An 11280-nucleotide genomic window follows, 5' to 3' on the forward strand; every position below is an offset into this window, starting at 1 on the left:
ATCCCAGTAGGTGCAGGTGGAGGAGTGGGGAATCAAACCCGGTTCTCCCAGAAAATCCGCACATTTAACCACTACACCAAACTGGCTCGCAGGTTTAAAAGGGTGTAACTGTGGATAGAATTGACTTGGTAACCTGCCTTGAGTCTCAATGAGAAAGACAGAATATATATCAAGTAAAATAAAGAAAAGGAATCACTTGGACATATGACATATGAAGCTGCCTTATACTGAATCAGACCTTCAGTCCATCAAAGTCAGTCTTGTCTACTCAGACTGGCAGCGGCTCTCCAGGGTCTCAAGCTGAGGTTTTTCTCACCTATTTGCCTGTACCCTTTTTTGGAGATGCTGGGGGTTGAACCTAGGACCTTCTGCTTAGCAAGCAGATGCTCTACCACTGAGCCACCATCCCTCCCCTTGACTTAGACATCAGTTTTCACCGTGTTTCTCTGTCACTGTACCTGCTTCTCTTCTCTTCTCAGCACCTCACACCACACTGACCTTTCTGTGCATCTGATCTGTTGTCCAATGGTGGGAAGTGCCAGCAGGTCACAGGCGACTTTACAGCAACTCTATAGGGTCATTGTCTGCCTCTGTGTAGCAACTCTGGGCATCCAAGTATGAACCGGGACACTTTCCGCATTTGCAGTTTCCCTTTTGCCTGCATCTCTATCTATCCGGGGGTTTCCATTTCCGCAATCAAATTCACCATTCAAGGAGCAAAAATGTACTTTTTTGGTTGCTGCGAGGTTTCCTTCTACTCAGTTTATGAGAAGGTTGCACTGACCCTGCTTAGCTTATGAGATCTAATGAACCTAAGCTATACCCAGGGCTTTTTTCGAGCAGGAACGTACAGAAACGTAATTCTGGCTTGCTTGGCATCAGAGGGTGTGGCCTAATATGCAAATGAGTTCATGCTGGGCTTTTTCTACAAAAAAAGCCCTCGCTATACCATTTAGGGCATCAATACATCTACTCTTTGGAAACTGTGCTAGCCTTTTGGCTTCATCAGATCTTTCACCTAAGCATGAATCTCCACGTTCATCTTGAATTTTCATTTTACATAGAATCTGTTGGCACCAACTCACCCACCCCCTTAATTTTTTTACAACTCGATATGAATCTGCTGTTTTAGTTTGGAATGGAATTGGGTAGTAACAATGAAACAGCCTGCTCTCCATCTGTTTGGATAAGTAAATCAGTTTTAGAACGAACGGGGGGGGGAGGGGGGATAGCAGAATGCTCTCTTCATCCACAATTGGAAATGCATATCCTTTCTCCTTGAAGTGCCTGGGACAGAAGCTGTTCATGCCCCATCTTCAGTTTCAACACCAATCCTATAAAAATATCAACAATACTGAACGGAATGAGCAGATTTGAGGATTGTCCCAATTGCTTTGAACGGTTCGGTGGCTACATTATTCCAAGTCAGATTGTTCGTCCACCTAGTTAAGTGTTGAATAGAGATAGGCATGAACCAGAAAATGGGTGGATTGCACCTGTTTGGGGTTTGTTTGTGAACTGAACTGGTTTGTTTGTGGCTTGTGACCCCGCAAACCCTGTTGAAAGGGACTTCAGGCTGCTCCCCAACTCTCTGCTGTTTTTCACTCTTTCTTATGCAGTCCACTTTGAAGGCCACAGGGCTTTTTTTTTTTTTTAGCAGGCACTTCTTTGCATATTGCATATTAGGTTACACCCAGGGCTCTTTTTCTAGCAGGAGCTCCTCTGCATATTAGGCCATGCCCTCCCTGATGTAGCCAATCCTCCAAGAGCTTAGAGGACTCTTAGAACAAGGCCTACTGTAAACTCCAGGGGGATTGGCTACATCAGGGGGTGTGGCCTATCATGCAGATGAGCTCCTGCTAGAAAAATAGTCCTGGCTACCCCCCCCCCCCCCGATGTAGCCAATCCTCGAAGAGCTTACAGGGCTCTTCTTACAGGGCCTACTGTAATTTCCAGGAGGATTGGCTACACTGGGGGGGGGGGGTAGCCTTTTATGCAAAGGAGTTCCTGCTACAAAGAAAAGCCCTGTTGAGGAGACTGCACCAGAAAACACAAAAAGTTGGCCGGGGTGGGGGAGGGTTATGCTTTCTTAAACAGTCCCTTTTTTGTGACTTTCCTGGGGAACAGAAAGCAGAGGTTTAAAGGGACTTCTGTTTAAACCCCTGCTTTCTGCTCTATCCACAAAGTGTCATGAACTGCTTTAAAAGTTCATCAGAGTGCAAAATGGTAGACCTGATGGGAATTTCGGTTCGCGAACCATAAACAGGGCAAAATGTCTGATGAATTTTGTTTTGTGGTTTGGTTCGTGCAAATCCCTAGTACTGGGTAAATATCTGTCGGGTGTATGGAATGACCACAGAGAGCATTCTGCCTGAGGCCATTATCACAGGTGCTTAGCTATGGGAAAGGCCAAAAAAAACAACCCCCCCCCCACACTTTAACAAGAACTCTAGTAAAGTATAACTGAACTCATAGGTATACTAAATAGTGAAATATTATTCTGGCCATGATGTTTCTACTCAAGAAACTGGGCCCATAAGAAAGTACTGTGGGGCAGATGGTAAGGGCAACTGTCTCATTCTTTTTTTTATCCAGCATGGATTCCAAAGGAATTATTTTTGCAATTATCCATAGAAGGAGCTCCCTCTGGAACTCATTGCCATATAGTTGGAACAATTTAGCCCTCAATGAGCATTCTTCTTATTTCTGCTTTATCTACCTTTAAACAGCCCTCCCAGACCCCCAGATATCTTCTCCATAGACTATAAATGGGCCGTATAGACTATAACAGATCTGAAGAGGGGGGGGGAAAGGATTCCTGGGGGGGGGACCCATAAAATTTAATTTTTCATGCTTATCGGAATGGATTTTTCTAAAATTTCAGATACATTGGATTCAATCGGCTTTTCCATTGGTGAAAAGGGGAGGAGAGGGTCCCATCTGGCCATCAAAAAAGCTACATTGTGACCCTGCTCTGGTTAGCCCAGACAAGCCCAATCTCATCAGATCTTGGAAGCTTAGCAAAGTCAACCCTGGCAAGTACTTGGATGGGAGACCTCCTTGGAATACCAGAGCTGGAAGCAGGGACAGGCTTCATTCAACTACCTCTCTGAATATCCTCCAGGTCCCCAGCAGGTGTCAGTCACCAGAGGTCACCATGACTTCCAGGTGCACACTCACATGCATGTTTGCACACACATGGATAATTAGCAACATCGAGACACATCTTGCACCTTCTGTTGGTGGTAAATTCTGTATTTATGGCTTTTATTGCATATTCTGTTTTTGTTTTGTTTGTTTGTTTTTAAAAACCTTATATGTCATTTTTAATTGTTGTTTGCTGCCTTGAGCCCATTAGGTGAGGGTGGGATATAGATATGTTAAAATCAGGGCTTTTTTGGTAGAAAAAGCCCAGCAGGAACTCATTTGCATATTAGGCTACACCCCCTGACACCAAGCCAGCCAGAACTGCGTTCCTGTGAGTTCCTGCTTTAAAAAAAAAAAGAAAAAAGCTCTGGATAAAATAATAAAATAAATAAAAAATACAGCAATACCAAAAAAAGCTACATTGTGGATTAGGGATGCACATGGACAAAAACTGTAAAATGGAGCTGCAGTAAGGAGAGCTAGAATTTAAAATATTAACTGGATCTATTGAGCTCCTAACTGCTTGCAGATTGGCTCAATGCACTGTAGGTCACATAGGTTTTCATCTCTCCTCTCCACATTGAGGGAGACTATATAAACTATGATATAGGGCATTTTCGCACTTACCTTAAGCCGGAGCGACGTCCATCTTCACCGCGCAGCGTCTGCACGGTTTTCGCACTAATTGCTCCGGAGCACCTGGAAGAGCCGCAAAGTCCCGCGGCTTTTGCGTCACAAATGTAAACCGCCAAAAACCGGTTTACATTTGCGACGCAAAAGCCACGGGACTTTGCGGCTCTTCCAAGTGCTCCGGAGCAATTAGTGCGAAAACCGTGCAGACGCTGCACGGTGAAGAGGGACGTCGCTCCAGCTTAAGGTAAGTGCGAAAACGCCCATAGTGTTTGTATGAACTTGCCTTTAAAATCTGGTACAAAATGGGTGGATGGATAGCAGCATTACCCCCAATTTTTTAAAGGCATTTTCCCAGCTTGTTATATTCCTTAAACACTGGAGCGTGTTCAGATTTTGTTTAATTCCAGTTTTACAGTTGAAACCATTTTCATGTGCATAAATTTATTTCGCAAAAGCTGACCTGGTTATGTCAGGGAGGAAAAACACACATTAGCTAACTTTTCCATATGTTTTTGTCTGTTATTTTACATCAGCTTCCTGTGTGTGCCAAAACAACTGTCTTCCGGTGAAGGCATTATTAGTTCCACGCAGATGAAGAGATGTCACATTCGTTTTTTAAATGTTTCTATTTAAAAATAAATAAATGCGAACAGGAGGAAGGAACTGAAACAACATGTTTTCTTAAGAAAATATGCTTTTCATGTCTCCTTGTTAGTGATGAAAGATCTATTTTTGCTTATTAAAACAATTACAGATCACAGATAATATTTACGGATTAAGCAGCCATTTTTTAAAAAAGAATATAAATGTATTGCATGGCATTTTATTAAGATCGTAAGAAGAGATCTCCTGGTTCAGAGTTGGGGTCCATTTAGTCCGGCATCTTGTTTTAGTCAGGTTAAGCATCCTGTTGAGAGCCGGTTTGGTGTAGTGGTTAAGTGAGTGGGCTCTTATCTCGGAGAACAGGGTTTGATTCCCCACTCCTCCACATACACCTGCAGATGTGACCTTGGGTCTGTCACAAGTTTCCTCTCAAAGCTATTTAGCTCAAGAGCAGTTCTGGGAGAGCTCTCTCAGTTCCACCTACCTTACAGGGTGTCTATTGTGAGGAGGGAGAAGGGAAAGGAGATTGTAAGCTGCTGTGAGGCTCCTTCGGCTAGTGAAGGGTGGGATATAAATCCAATCTCTTCTTTTCTTCTCTTCTTCTAATGGGCTTGTGAAAGGCAGGTATTGCCCTTGCTTCAGGTGGGCTTGCAAAAGTGCCTCTCAACTGCACTTAAGAGTGTTCTGCTGGGCTTCTGTGTATTGCCCTCAGTTCTGGAGGAGGGACTCCTGCTGGGATTCTCTTATTTGACATTGTTGGGCTTGCACTGGCATGTTGGCACTGGGTTCTGCTGGGCTTCTCTTTTATGTATTGATTCTGTTGGGCTTGCAAGATTGTGTTTTGCTGGAATTCTCTGGTTTGTCATTAGTTCTGTTGGGCTTGCCACACTAGCTTGTGATTCTGCTTAGATCCCTGGGTTCTGCTTTGGTTCTTTTGAGATGGTGTTGGCTCTTGGTATGGGATTCACTGACCAGTAGTTGTGGCCAATTTGCCTCTTTACTTTTGCCCTGGAGGGAGAGGAGGTTGTTTTTTCCCCACTGGAAACAACGCAGGATAGATGGGGGCACCTTCTTTGGGGGCCCATCAAATTGGACTCCCTGACTCAATATTTCTGAAACTTGTGGGTGATTCTGAGTACAGAACTAGCAGCTCTGATGCGAATTCTACCTTTAAAAACAGTCCCCCCCAGATAACTTCACCATAGGGTATAATGGACCCCATAGGCTATAACAGATCTGAAAAAAAATGCCATTAAAGAGAACCAAAACATTGTACATCCTTAACCTATGCTGACTGGAGTTCCTTGGGAGAAGAGAGGGATAGAATTATATCCAGATCCTACGAGGACAGGTTAACTGAGTACCAAAATGAAACCGGTCAAAAAGAATAAGACCATGTTTGTTTGTTTTAACCACAAATGTAGCGTTCACCAACCTTCCTCATTCAAATGTTCTTGAAGTACTTTTTTGTTAACCATGCATGCTGATGTTATGATTTGTTAAAGAATCCATTAAGGCTTTCCATAAGCAATCAATTATACTTTTAATCTGTATTTAAATTTCTGAAGTTGTTTAAGGTCAGCCGTAGCTGGGGATAAAAGCCCCAGTCAGCTCTGAGGTTGCAACACAAGCAGGAAATATACTAGGAAGATTTTTTAAATGGAAAAAAAAATAAGGAAAAAAGGGGACAGGAAAGCACTTTCTGTTGGGGTTCTATGATTTTTCACAGGGCTAAACAGTGCAAATGTTTGAACACTGATGATAATGAAAGGCCTTTTTTAAAGGCTTAAGGTTTTTAGCAGGGCTTTTTTGTAGTAGGAACTCCTTTGCATATTAGGCCACACCCCCTGATGTAGCCTATTCTTCAAGAGCTTACGGTAGGCCTTGTAAGAAAAGCCCTATAAGCTCTTAGAGGATTGACTACATCAGAGGTGTGTGACCTGATATGGAAAAGAGTTCCTGCTACAAAAAACAAAACAAGACTCTGATCTTTAAGTTTTGCAAGATTGTCATTCGGCAAACAAGTTGTAGTTTCCAAATGTACTCAGGGATTCAGACGGGTTCAGATAACCATTATTGGACTCAGTGAACATTTAAGGCAGTGATACAGCTCAGATAGAAACCAGTTCTGTGAATTTGTGTATTATTTGCAGCACCATAGCATCTGTTCATAAACTAAAAAAAAAAAGTAGAAGCAGGGCTTTTTGGGTAGAAAACGCCCAGCAGGGACTCATTTGCATATTAGGCCTCACCCTCTGATGCCAAACCAACTGGAACTGTGCTCTTGTGCTTTCCTGATAAAAAAAAAAGCCCCAAGTAGGAATCCAGTGGCACTTAAAGGGCAGCAAACTTTATTCCACAGTAATCTATCATAAATCATAGCTCACTTTATTGGATGCGAATGTCAGGGCAAAAATTGAGAGCTCCAATTGTAGATCCCCTTTCAGCCATGAAGCCCTCTAGATTCTACTGCAACAAGAGAGGGCCCATTTCTCCATACTACAGCATCTGCATTGCCTGCAGAAGCTCCCGGATGCAATCCCTGGCATCTCCGGTTCAAAGACAAGGTGGTAGGTGATGTGAAAGAGACCCTGGAAAGAGACTGCCAGTCAGAGTAGACAAAGCTAACCTTAGCAGGCCAATGGCAGCTTCATACGTCCATTTAAAAAGACAAATGTGTACCTCTCTGGAATTCATAATGTATAAGCTGTTACAGACAGGGTAGCATATTGGATTTGGGAAAGTGAGGGGTGAAACATATTGAGTTGTCCAACACTGAGTTGCCCCTGGGATCTTGATCTTCATTAAATTATTTATAATTATACCATTTTTATCCTACCTCCAGGACAATATATGTTACCTGCCCTTCCTTCCTTCCTTCCTTCCTTCCTTCCTTCCTTCCTTCCTTCCTTCCTTCCTTCCTTCCTTCCTTCCTTCCTTCCTTCCTTCCTTCCTTCCTTCCCTCCCTCCCTCCCTCCCTTCCTTCTTTCCCTCCCTTCTTTCCCTCCCTTCTTTCCCTCCCTCCCTCCCTCCCTCCCTTCCCTTCCCTTCCCTCTCTCCCTCCCTCCCTCCCTCCCTCCCTCCCTTCCTTCCTTCCTTCCTTCCTTCCCTCCCTCCCTCCCTCCCTCCCTTCCTTCTTTCCCTCCCTTCTTTCCCTCCCTTCTTTCCCTCCCTCCCTCCCTCCTTTTGCTGATTTCTATTGCGCCCTATCCAGCAAGCAGGCTCAGGGCAGAGTACAGCATATCGCAACAACGATAAAATTTTATTAATCATTAATTAATAATGATTAAACAAGCCATTAAAACAGTAGAAATCAATTGACAATAAATTGCTTAATTCCAACAGGAGGCAGCTCTGGCACAACAAAACAGAATCAGTGCCACAGCAGTAGGTCTGCTAAGAGATGGAATGAGACAAGGGAGGCCAAATGACCATGATAGGTCAGGCTGAGAAAGTGTGACTGACCAGATAGATTCTGGTCAACTTCATGGCAGGACTGAAAGATGAACTTGTGTCTCTAATGTTCTAAGACTATTATACCACACAGTGATTAAGGAGTATCTTCAGTGCCTGAGTCTTCTACTGCAAGGAACAATGGTCTTAAGATGTTGTTTCAGTCTTCAGTGTGTTCCTCAATGTCATAAGCAACTTGACTCCTGCTTTGTTCAACTGCTTCAAACCAGCACGGCTGCCCACTTGGATCTTTCAGCAATGTCATGAAACTTCTGTGCATTATTAACAATTTTTGTTGCTGAGTTGGTTATGTCACAATGGAGTTGCTCTTTAAAAATCAGTTCATGGTAAAATTCTCCCTGAGGGCTATGCCAAGCCTGCCATCCACCCACCCATCCTGCCTGCCTGCCTTATTTTAAACATTTCTAGACTCCCTTGCCATCCAAACAGAATCCCCAAGGCCATAGTTGTCCTTATATTTCCATTTACTTGAAAAGGGAAGTCGTTTCTTAGTTTTTATCTATGCCAAGCTTGTTAGGATCCTGGTGGATCAACTTGTATTCTGCTAGCTGGTCACAGTTCAAATCTATCTATCTATCTATCTATCTATCTATCTATCTATCTATCTATCTATCTATCTATCTATCTATCTATCTATCTATCTATCTATCTATCTATCTATCTATCTATCTATCTGTCAAAAAGCTCTACTGGACATGCCCAAGTCTGAGAAAGTCTCTTTGGTAACTGATCATTTCCCAAGGAAGTTCTGTTAGGGGAAACACATTACCAGTAGGGCTACCCATTTCAAGTTGGGAAACTCCTGAAGTTTTGAGGGTGGAGTCTGGGGAGGACAGGGACTTCAGTGGGGGAGTCTTGAAGGGGCTTACAACCACCTTTCTTTACTAGAGTCATGAGGTGGAAGATCCAGTTTGGTGTAGTGGTTAGGAATGCAAACTTTAATCTAGGAGAACTGGGTTTGATTCTCCACTCCTACACATGCACCTGCTGATTTGAGTCAGTCACCAGTTCTTTCAGAACTGTTCTCAAAAGATCTCTCTCCACCCCACCGACCTCACAGGGTTTCTGTTGTGGGGAGGGGAAGGGAAAGGAGATTGTAAGCTGTTCTGAGACTCTGAGTGAAGGGCGGGGGTATAAATCCAATCACCTCTTCCTCCTTCTCCTCTTCATTCAGCCACCTTTCTGAATACCCTCCATGTTCAGTCACCAGAGGTTGCCATGACTTCCAGGTACAAACCCACACTCACACACATAAAAATACAAAAATGAAAAGGAGCTTACTATGGAAATCATATAGTACAGGGGTGACCAAACTTGCTTAATGTAAGAGCCACAGATGTTTGAGAGCTGCAAGACATGGACATCAGATGTTTGAGAGCTACAAGACGGAAGGAAGGAAGGAAGGAAGGAAGGAAGGAAGGAAGGAAGGAAGGAAGGAAGGAAGGAAGGAAGGAAGGAAGGAAGGAAGGAAGGAAGGAAGGAAGGAAGGAAGGAAGGAAATAGATGGGGAGGGAGGTGGAAAAAAGCATCTTTAAATTCATTCTCCAATCTGCTGGCTGGCTCGGAGAAGTGATTTAAAGTGACAAATGCCTTCTCGAAATTAGCTGATGGGGCAGCGGAGAAGGGCTTCGAGAGCCACACAGTATGTTTGAAAGAGCCACATGTGGCTCTCAAGCCATAGTTTGGCCACCACTGATATAGTATATTATTCAGATAAACATTGCCCATTCAGCTAATTCATCCCCCCCCTCTCCAACGTTTGCTCACAGGGTTGTCATATTATTCAAAGACAACACAGAGGTCAATAGTATCGCAATAAATTTGATGTCTAGCTGGCAACATGAGTTGTTATCATTTTCTATCGTTTGTGATTTCTCATTCAGCTTTCTGAGGAAATTGCTCATTTACTCTAGGCTGTGTTTGGCTCAGTTGTGAACCTGATGCTAAGAAAACATCTTTTATACATGCCGGATATCCCGCTTCTGAGATACAAAGGAAAATGAAACCCCAACAGGGCTGTGTACAGAGAGATAAGAATGCAAGTCAATCTTGTATATTTTACCTGGTTAGCATAATAGAGTGATCAAGCATTCAGGATTTACACAAACCACAAGGGAACAAATGGGACCGATCAACACTCACGTAATTGAATTACAATTTGGAGACCATGGAGTTTTCTATTTAGGCCCTTTTTCTGTGAGTGTTCTGGAGATGCAAAGAAGCAAGGCATTCTGCATGGACGAAGTGCAAACAGAGCAGTATTTTCTTTTTCTAATGGGCGACCTCCAGTCAAACTGAGAGCCAGTTTGGTGTAGTGGTTAAGTGCACAGACTCTTGTCTGGGAGAACTGGGTTTGATTCCCCACTCCTCCACTTTCACCTGCTGGAATGGCCTTGGGTCAGCCATAGCTCTGACAGAGGTTGTCCTTGGAAGGGCAGCTGCTGTGAGAGTCCTCTCAGCCCCATCCACCTCACAGGATGTCTGTTGTGGGGGAGGAAGATAAAGGAGATTGTGAGCCGCTGTGAGACTCTGAAATTCAAAGTGGAGGGCGGGATATAAATTCAATTTCTTCTTCTTCTTCTTCTTCTTCTTCTTCTTCTTCTTCTTCTTCTTCTTCTTCTTCTTCTTCTTCTTCTTCTTCTTCTTCTTCTTCTTCTTCACCCTAAGTTACAGAGAAGACACCTGCTTGAATCATAAAGCAGCCATTTAAGTCCCTATGGTATCTCAAACAAAGTATTCATTCTCATGATACACTTCCGACTGGTGTTTGGTAAGACATGTGGAGGACATACTTGCCTTGTATGGTGCTTAATGCATATAACATCTTGATGTTCTTGATGTTAAGATTTTATTGAATTACTCCATCGTAATAGCTTTCTCTCCTTCTCTCTCAGTGCTCTGGGGATTTCATTTCCAATGAGACATTGGCCATTTTCTAGAGAAAGTTGCAGTAGCTATTACCCAAGCTATTGCCTTCATGTAACAAGGCTTCTGTTCACTACATAAGAATCTAGTCTGCTCTCTCAGAGAAAATTGCCAGACCAGTATGTGGAAGGAAAATCATAGATTACACAGTGCTAGATAGGGAAAGGCGCAAATCACATTTTTTAAATCATGAACCTAACCACAAACCAATAGGCCAATTTGTATCAGTTTGTGAGCAAATTAAACCCCTGCTTTCTGCTCCCCACAAAGAAAGTGTCAAGGAGCAGAAAGCAGGGGGCCAAATAGTTTCAGACCCTGCTTTCTGCTTGCTACAGCTTTTTTTTGGGGGGGGGGGGGAGCAGGCGGTGAAATGGCTGAAAGGGGTTTAACCCCTTGCTTTCTGCTGGCTGCAAAAAGCTGTGGCCCACAGAAAGAAGTGGTTTAAGTGGCTATGTTATAATTGCATAAGGACAGTTAAGCATTTGTTTAAAACTCCCC

The 11280-nt window shown here is 43.4% G+C and overlaps 1 non-coding gene across 1 annotated transcript; it reads right to left on the bottom strand.

The window, feature by feature from the left end:
- Window positions 1-337: 337 nt before the first annotated feature.
- On the bottom strand, window positions 338-412 carry TRNAS-GCU (transfer RNA serine (anticodon GCU)). The gene has a single exon. It is a non-coding gene; the product is annotated as a tRNA-Ser (tRNA).
- Window positions 413-11280: the final 10868 nt, after the last annotated feature.

This window comes from Heteronotia binoei, chromosome 9, assembly GCF_032191835.1.
Source record: "Heteronotia binoei isolate CCM8104 ecotype False Entrance Well chromosome 9, APGP_CSIRO_Hbin_v1, whole genome shotgun sequence".
NCBI lineage: Eukaryota > Metazoa > Chordata > Lepidosauria > Squamata > Gekkonidae > Heteronotia > Heteronotia binoei.